We start from the raw sequence: 9,047 nt of genomic DNA, 5'->3' as shown, positions 1-9,047 counted from the left end.
TTACCCTTTCCCTCTTTGTGTTTCCCTTTTATTCTCTCCTGGAGTTGCTTCCTCTAAAACATTAGACATTAACTTACATGTGTGAAATCTTGTAAAAAAAATGAGTGTGTTTTTCTCAGGATATATATATGTGTGTGTGTGTGTGTGTGTGTGTGTGTGTGTGTGTGTGTGTGTGTGTGTATGTGTATTCATGCATACTTAGGAATTTAATTTTGGACATGAGGAATTTGAGGTTTTCATGCAGACATCCAGATGGAGTGAAACTTAACTTGCATACCTAGTCCTGTAGTTTCACAACTCAGAAGAGAGATATTGGTTACAGGTAACACTGAGGATCCCCCCACTTTCAGGTAACAGTAGCAGATAAGGGGCTAGTGGGGTGGTGGGGAGAGAGAGAGAGAGAGAGAAAGGATACATATATATGAAATAATGCAGTGCATTTAAAATTACACTATAAATATTCTATGGTAAGGTACATATGTACAGTGAAATATAAAATTGAAGAAATGATCTATAAACTTAAGACCAAAGCTGATACTTTATTTTAAAATGAAGGCTTGAATCAATCAAGTTTAAATCATCTTCTTAGGTTTTAACTGCATCATGTAAGGACTTAGCATTGGAAGCTTTGATTGGTTACAGCATATTCAAGTGAGGAACTGTTTCCTCAATCTATTAAAATATTATCTTTGCAGCATTTCTTATAAATAATAATAAATTGTCAGAAGAGTATTTTTCTGATATAGAAGATAGAAAGGGAGCAACCAAGGTATTTCCCTAAGATTTAGGGTAAATATAATGAATCAAGTGAGTTAGCCCTCTGTTCTGATCATGTTTTCCCAGCAGTTGTAGCATGATCTTTCTCTCTTAGTTGATTCTACTATTGCTTCAAGAGTTTGCAATACTATGCCTCATTCTATTTAATGTTGGTTTAGAGAAAAGATTTCACGGAAAACCACTTAATATATACAAATGAAAGGACCCACCATTATCCTCAGATGACAAGAGCTAGAGTAGAGAACATGGGATCATGCCATCGGCATGCTCTAACTTGACTTCTTCCATTCATACCAGCCTCATCTATAGTAAAGGTACACTGTGTATTTCCATGCTATGAATTTTTTAGAATAAAAGGAATGGTGTTCCCTGGCTAGTGTGGGGTCTTTGGCTAAGAACACAAAAGATCAGAGTGACATCAAAGCCATATGGTCAATGGGCATTAGGAGCTTGTTGGGAATTTCCAAGCAGTGAGTGGGATTTACTCAATGTTCTGCATCAGTGCACTCGTTGCTAAGGTTAACAAGAACCCTGTGGAGAACTTTCAATAAATATGACACCTTGGAGAGCGTGACTTCAAGCAAATGAGAGCAGTACTGTGCTCTTTATGTTGGTGATAACATTTTCTGGTTTTAATTATAACATTAAACACATTAGGTGAGTGGCTTAAAGCTATACAGGGACTACAGAAACAAAACTACTTTAGCAAGTTCCTGGCAACACAGTTAACTAGCAAATGGGATTTCAATAGGGTCCTCAAGCTAGTTTCCATTTTCAAGTGTGCAAGCTTAGACAATAGTTTTAAGATTTATCACTGCTGACAAGAATAAGAAACCCTCTGTTCCTGGCCACTCACTGTTCCTGGCCTCATTACTCCATGATGTAGTGTTTCTAAGAATGAGAGGTGCAGAGCCCATGGAGTTCATGGTTCAATCCAGGTCCTAACACAAACTCATGGCAGGAAGTTCATTTAGAACAAAACAGTTTTCATAGACAGATCATTGCTTATGTTTGTTTCAGCAAAATTCTGAATGATAGAAGGAAATTATGAATGATTCATAAATGTTATCATTAATTTGCATCCTTAAGGAGAATCACATGTTTAGCGAATAAGCTGATCCATCAGAATAACTTTCAATTTATCGAAGATTTTATTTTGTCTGAACTTAGGTTTTCTGTACATTTTATGTGATGCTGCTTTAGTACTTTCTGACACAGTTCTTTATGGGTTAGAATAGGCTGTGAACTAAATGTTTGTGTACTTCCAAAATCCACTATGTGAGTACACAGCAAAAAGATGGCCGCTTATGAACCATAAAGAAGCCCTTGACACTAAATTTGCTGGTGCCTTAATCTTGGACTCCTTATATTTTGGACTTCCTCCCAGACTGTGAAGTAATTTGTTGTTTAAGCCACCCAGTCTATGGCATTTTTGTTGTAGAAATCTAAATGGACTGAAACAGTGTATTACATTAGCATATTGTTCTGGAGTCAGAGAGATCTTGATTAAATTCTTGTTTTGTCCTTTTCTGAGTGTGAGACATGGAGCAGTGTGACTTTGGGTCTCAGTCCCTTTATCTAAAGATGGTACCTCCCTCATAAGCCTCTGAGGATTTAAAGGTAGCTATAAACCAGTATTATTTTAACTCTGATATATTCATCTTCTTGCCTTTCTTTGAACAGCACTGTATTCAGAATTATTCAGATTTTTTTTTTTTTTTTACTGTAGCCATGAGGTACTGGTGAATCCTTGAATTCTTCACAAATAGATTTTTTTTTCTATCCTAACTATCCATATCATGATTTTCCCAATCACCCAATCAGATATATTTGACTTTCAGTAGAAGGGATTAATTTAGTTAAAGGAAATTCTTTAAAAATGTATCTGTTGACAATTACTAGCGTCACAAGATATAAGAAAGAATGAGTGAGATGTTAGGTCTCAGCTCAATGATCTTACAATGCACTGATGGAGATGAGAAAATATGATGTAAATAAAAACAGAGGGAGAAAGCTAACTCTTCTGGAGAAGGACAATCAAAATTTTCATTGAGGTGGTGAAGTTTGAGCTGAGTCTAGAAGTTCCAGCTCAGTAGCAAGGCAAGGATAAAGGGCATTTCTGGCAGGGGGAATTGCATTTGCAAAATCATACTGGCATAGGAAGGTATGGGGGTTTGAAAAATCTAAAAGTAGTGTGGTAGTTGTAGAGCAAAACGTATGTGATGATGGATGGCGGGGGTCCACGCAATAGAAATAGGGCTACAACACAATGTTTATGGTGTACAAACTAAAGGCATTCACCGTTATCAATCATCAACTGTATGAATGATTATCCACAGCCACAGGCTGAGAAGTTGGTGGCAAAAACCTGAACACACACATGCAAGGGAACAGCATATACTGAGCACCAAGTATGTGCCAATCTCAAAATGAAGGACTTCTAATATATGGTCACATGTGATTGACATAACAAAATATATGGAGAAGTCTGTACCCACTCACACTGCCACAGATCAATTCCCATGCAAAGTTCTGAGGGAAACACTTTGGGAACAAAGATCTGTGCCTGTTGGCTACTGCTGCTGAGCTGTTTAAGAGTATCAGTTCTGGTGTAGGAAAGCCAAGACCAGGTGAAGATGTGAGAGTGTATGCCCCTTCAGTGTCTGGCAGTGGGCAAGTCCACTTCTATGGACAGATTTCCACTGTAACATATAAAGGGATGGATCAGATGGTATCTGGTATTATTTTCTGAAGGAAATTTTAGCTAGACTAAAAAAGGAGAGAAGACTCAAATTAATGGAAGTAGAAATGAAAGAAGACACACTTTACCACTAATCCCACAGAAATAGAAAGGCTCATAAGAGAATACTATAAATGATTATATGCCAACAAAATGGACAACCTGGAAGAAATGAATAAATTCCAGAAATACACAACCTACCTAGACTGAATCATAAAGAAATGAAAAATCTAAACTGACCTATAATTGTTACAGAGGCTGAATCAGTATTCAAAAACCTCCCATCCATAAAAGCCCAGTACTGGGTGGCTTCACTGGCTAATAGTAATATCTGAATGGGAATTACTACAGTTATGATGCTATATTGTGTACCTGAAATTTGCTAAGAAAGTAGATCTTAAGTGTTCTCACCACATCTTAAAAAAAAAAAAAAAAGCCCACTATGTGATGCAATGGATGTGTTAATGAACTTGATTGTGGTAACTGTTTCACAATATACTCATGTATCAAAATCATGTTGTACACCTTAAATATATGCTTTTCCAGTCAATTATACCTTTAAAAATCTGGAGAAAAAAGGATGAAAGCCAATCCTTTTCAAACTTTCCAAAACATTGAAGAGGAGGGAACACTTCCAAACTCATTTTATGAGGCCAGCATCAGTACCCTGATACCAAAACCAAACAAAGAAACCACAAGAAAACTAGAGGCCAATATCCCTAATGAACATAATTTCAAAAAGTCTCAACAAAATACTAGCAAAGTGAACTCAACAGCACATTAAAAGGATTACACACATCTTGGATGAAAAGATGGTTCAAAATACAAAAAAAAAATCGATTATGTGGTATATACATTAACAGAATAAAGGATATAATTACACGATAATATCAACAAATGTGGAAGCAACATGATAAAATTAACACTTTTTTTATGACTAAAAAATCTCAACAAATCAGGTATAGAAGGATCTTACTCTTTAACAAAAGGCCCACAGCCAACAGCGTACTCAGTGGTGAAAAACTGGAAGCTCTTCCTCCAAGATCTGGAACAAAGTAAGAATGCCCATTTCTGACACTTTGATTCAATGTAGTACTGAAAATCCTAGCCAGAACAATTAGGCAAGAAAGAAAAATAAAAGGCATCTAAATTGGAAGTGAAAAAGTCAAACTGACCCTGTTTATGGATGACATGATCATATAGAAAACTCTAGAGACTGTAAAAAGAACCAAAAAACAAAAAACAAACAAACAAACAAACAAACAATAAAGCCTGTTAGAAACTGAAAATGAATTCACTAAAGTTTCAGAATACAAAGTCAAAATACAAAATCAATCATGCTTTCATACATTAATAATAATATTTGAAAAGGCAATTAGGAATATGACCCCATTTTATAACAGTACAAAGAATAAAATAGTAATAAAAGTAACATTGGGGAGGGTATGTGCATTGGTGAGTGCTGTGAAATGTGTAAACCTGGTGATTCACAGACCTGTACCCCTGGGGATAAAAATATATGTTTATAAAAAAATAAAAAATTTTTAAAAAAAGTAACTAAGGAAGTGGAGGACTTGTACAAGGGACACTAAAAAACATTAACACATTAATGAAAACAATGAAAGTACTTGTAAATGGAAATCATCTGTGCTCATGGATTGAAAGAGTATTAAAACACCCATACTACCCTAGTTGATTTACAGATTCAATGTACTACCTATTAATATTCCAGTGGCATTTTTTCCGGGAATAGAACAATTCCAGAATTCGTATGGAACCACAAAAGACCCCAAAAAGTTAAATAACCTTTAAAAAGATCAATCAAGCTCAAGTCATTATAGTCCTCATTTCTACATATATTACAAAGATACAGTAATAAAACTGGTATGGTACAGGCCTAGATACACATAGATCAATGGAACAGAGAGCTCAGAAACAAATCCACATGTATATATACTTAACTGATCTTTGACAAGTGTGCCAAAAATACACACTGGGAAAGACTCATCTACAACAATTGGTGATCGGAAAATTGGATATCCACATGCAAATGAATAAAACTCGACCCTTATACCATACACAAAAATCTATTCAAAATGGATTATTTCAATACAAGGTGTGAACTTACATTTTTAGAAGGAAACAAGGGAAAATACTAGTAACTTTGGTCTTCAGTGATTTCGTGGCTAGGACACTAAGCACAGGCAGCAAAAACCAAAAGACAAATTGGACTACAAACTGAAAAGCTTCTACATAACAAATAAAACAATCAACAGAATAAAAAGGCAACTTAGGGAATTGGAAAAAATATTTGTGAAACTTACCTGATCAAGGGTTAATTTCCAAAGTATATCAGAAACTCCTAGGATTTATTAGCAAAACGAATCACCTTAATTTAAAATTGGGCTCAAGACCTGGGGTGCCTGGATGGTTCAGTCAGTTAAGCAACCAACTCTTGGTTTTGGCTCGTTAGGATTTTACGGTCAAGAGACTGAGCTCCGCATCAGGCTCTGCTCAGCACAGAATATGCTTAAGATTCTCTCCCTTTCTCTCTTTTCCTCCTCCTCTGCCCCTCCTTCCCCCTTTCACCTTGTGTGCTCCCTAAAATAAATAAAATCTTTTTTTTTTTAAGATTTTATTTTTATTTATTTGACAGACAAAGATCACAAGTAGGCAGAGAGGCAGGCAGAGAGAGAAAGAGGAGGAAGGAAGCAGGCTCCCTGGCTGAGCAGAGAGCCTGATGTGGGGCTCGATCCCAGGACCCTGGGATCATGACCTGAGCCAAAGGCAGAGGCTTTAACCCACTGAGCCACCCAGGCGCCCCTAAATAAAATCTTAAAAAAAAAAGGACCATTACCTAAACATTTTTCTAAAGAAAATATGTAAATGGCCAACATCTATATGAAAAGATGCTCAACCTCACTTACTAAGGAAATGCTAATCAAACCACAATGACATATCCCCTCATGCTTGTGAGGATAACTATTCTCAAACAAAAACTCAAGATAGCAGATGTTGCTGAGGTTGTAGATAAGTTGAAACCCTTTTACACTGTTAACGGGAATGCAAAATGGTGCAGTGACTATTGAAAATAGTCTAAAAGCCCCTCAAAAAATTAAAAACAGAATAATCATATTATCTAGCTATTCCACTTCTGGGTATTTAACCATGAAAAATGGCAATCAGGGTATCAAAAAGGTATTAGCACTCCCATTGTAGCACTATTCACAATAACCAAAATGGGGAAATAACCTAAGTGTCCATCAGCAGATTAATGGGTAAAGAAAATATGGACAATATGGTGTGCACATACAACAGAATATCACCCAACATAAAAAAAAAAAAAAGAAATTCTCCAATATAGGGCAACATAGATGAACCTATGCTATTTGAAATAAGCTAGTTACAGCAGGACAAATATTGCACGACTCCCCTTATAGAAGATATCTTAAAGAGCTAAACTCACGGAAGAATGCAGTTCTAAAACTTCAGTTAGGCAAGATGAATAACTTGTAGGAATCTTCTATACAATATTGTGTCTACAGAGTAAAATACCGTATTGTACAATATGATTTGTTAAGTGTTCTTAAGTTCTTATATTACACATTAAGCATTCTAACCGCATGCAATAAAATTAATAAAAAGAAACCAACCTTGCTGGCAGCTTGATCTTGGACTTGCAGCCTCCAGAAATGTGAGAAAATGGATTTGTTGTTTAAGCCCCCCACCAGTCTGTGGTATTTTGTTACGGTGGCCCGAAGAGACTAAGACACCAGTGAACTCATTGTCCCCAAGTCACTACTCAAGTCCAAGTCCCCAAGTCACTGTAGATTATGCCTCAAGTCCCCAAGTCACTACTCATTTTATTGTCTTTCTCTTTTCAGTCTTCCTATGCTTGGTGTGTTAGGTTCAGGGCTTTTAGTTGTAAGTCTGAAGACCTAGAGGAAGAAAGGGGTCTCACCATCTTGCCTGGAACTGGAAGTCTGCTGCTCTGTTCTTTGAATGAAATGACCGGCCAACAGGCAGAAGTAAGGGCAGACTGCGACACCCCAGACCTTTCCAACGGATAAGGATCAAATCAAATAAGCTTTTATCAGATGTGTCAGGATTAGATACTTTTTTTTGGTGACCCTCCTCTTTATATCACTATATCCTCAGCACTAATGAGAATAAAATAAGCATCAGATTCAGTCCCCACTTGACTGTTCTTTTTTTTTTTAATTTACTCGCTAAATAAGTACCTGCCTAGAGACTCTGACCAGCTTCCACACCTAGCCCTGTTTCTTTTTGTTCCTTTGTGCATCCATGGGGTGGGGGGAGGTTTACCTTGCTTTAAGGCACACATAAACACCTGTCTGTGCCTTTGTTCCAAATCCCCACAGTGTGGTCTTACATCCTGTTCTTTGAGCGACTTAATTCTAGCCTATTACTGTTAGTATTTGCAATTACTAAATATATTTTTTTGTTTTATTTTTTTAAAAGAGTTTATTTATTTATTTGACAGACAGAGATCACAGGGAGGCAGAGAGAGAGGAAGGGAAGCAGGCTCCCTGCAGAGCAGAGAGCCTGACGCGGGACTCGATCCCAGGACCCTGAGATCATGACGTGAGCCGAAGGCAGAGGCTTTAACCCACTGAGCCACCCAGGCGCCCCAATTACTAAATATTTATTTTTAAGTGTCTCCTTTATCCATAAGACAATTACAATCCATAGGGATGGAAGGTGCTTCCTGGGGCTTGTTATGGAGGACGGAGCCTGTTTCTCAGGACTGGATATTTGCATTCTCCAAACCCAACGGTCCCAGCATCTTGACAGTTTCCTGGTCTCCCATTACATTGCTCTTTAATAGTGACTGAAAGGAGTAAGCATCAACAGTCAGAGGCCCCTGAAGAACAGCACTGGGAAGGTTGCACTGTGCAATAAACAAAGGAAGATCAAGCCTTTGTCCTTGAAGCTCTGTCACAACGGAGAAGAAAATGAGCTCCTGGCCACTCTACTTCCAAATGCCTTTGTTTACACCCCTCCAGGTCCCACACACCTTATATTCCTCCTTGCTTTGCCTTATTTTCAAATGCTTAACCTTGGTGAGATCCTGGCAATTAATGATGAAGTTCATAGACCTTATTCTTAGCCCAACCCCCAGTTTATGGATTCTCTGCCCTCCCTAAGAATAATTTAGAATGGTCAACAATTCATGATACTTTGAATTTTTAACATCTTTTTTTTAAGATTTTTTTAAAGATTTTATTTATTTGACAGATAGAGATCACAAGTAGGCAGAAAGGCAGACACAGTGAGAGGGAAGCAGGCTCCCCGCTGAGCAGAGAGCCTGATGTAGGGCTCCATCCCAGGACCCTGGGATCATGACCTGAGCCAAAGGGAGAGGCTCAGTCCACTGAGCCACCCGGGTGCCCCTTAAAGATTTACTTTTGAGAGAGAGAGAATGAGCATGTATGTGAGCAAATGGGGGGCAGAGGGAGAGGAAGTGTGCCCAGAGACCAATGTGGGGCTCGATCCCACAACCCTGAGA

Source organism: Mustela lutreola, chromosome X (genome assembly GCF_030435805.1).
Source record: "Mustela lutreola isolate mMusLut2 chromosome X, mMusLut2.pri, whole genome shotgun sequence".
Lineage (NCBI taxonomy): Eukaryota > Metazoa > Chordata > Mammalia > Carnivora > Mustelidae > Mustela > Mustela lutreola.
Note: the sequence above shows the minus strand (reverse complement) of the source record.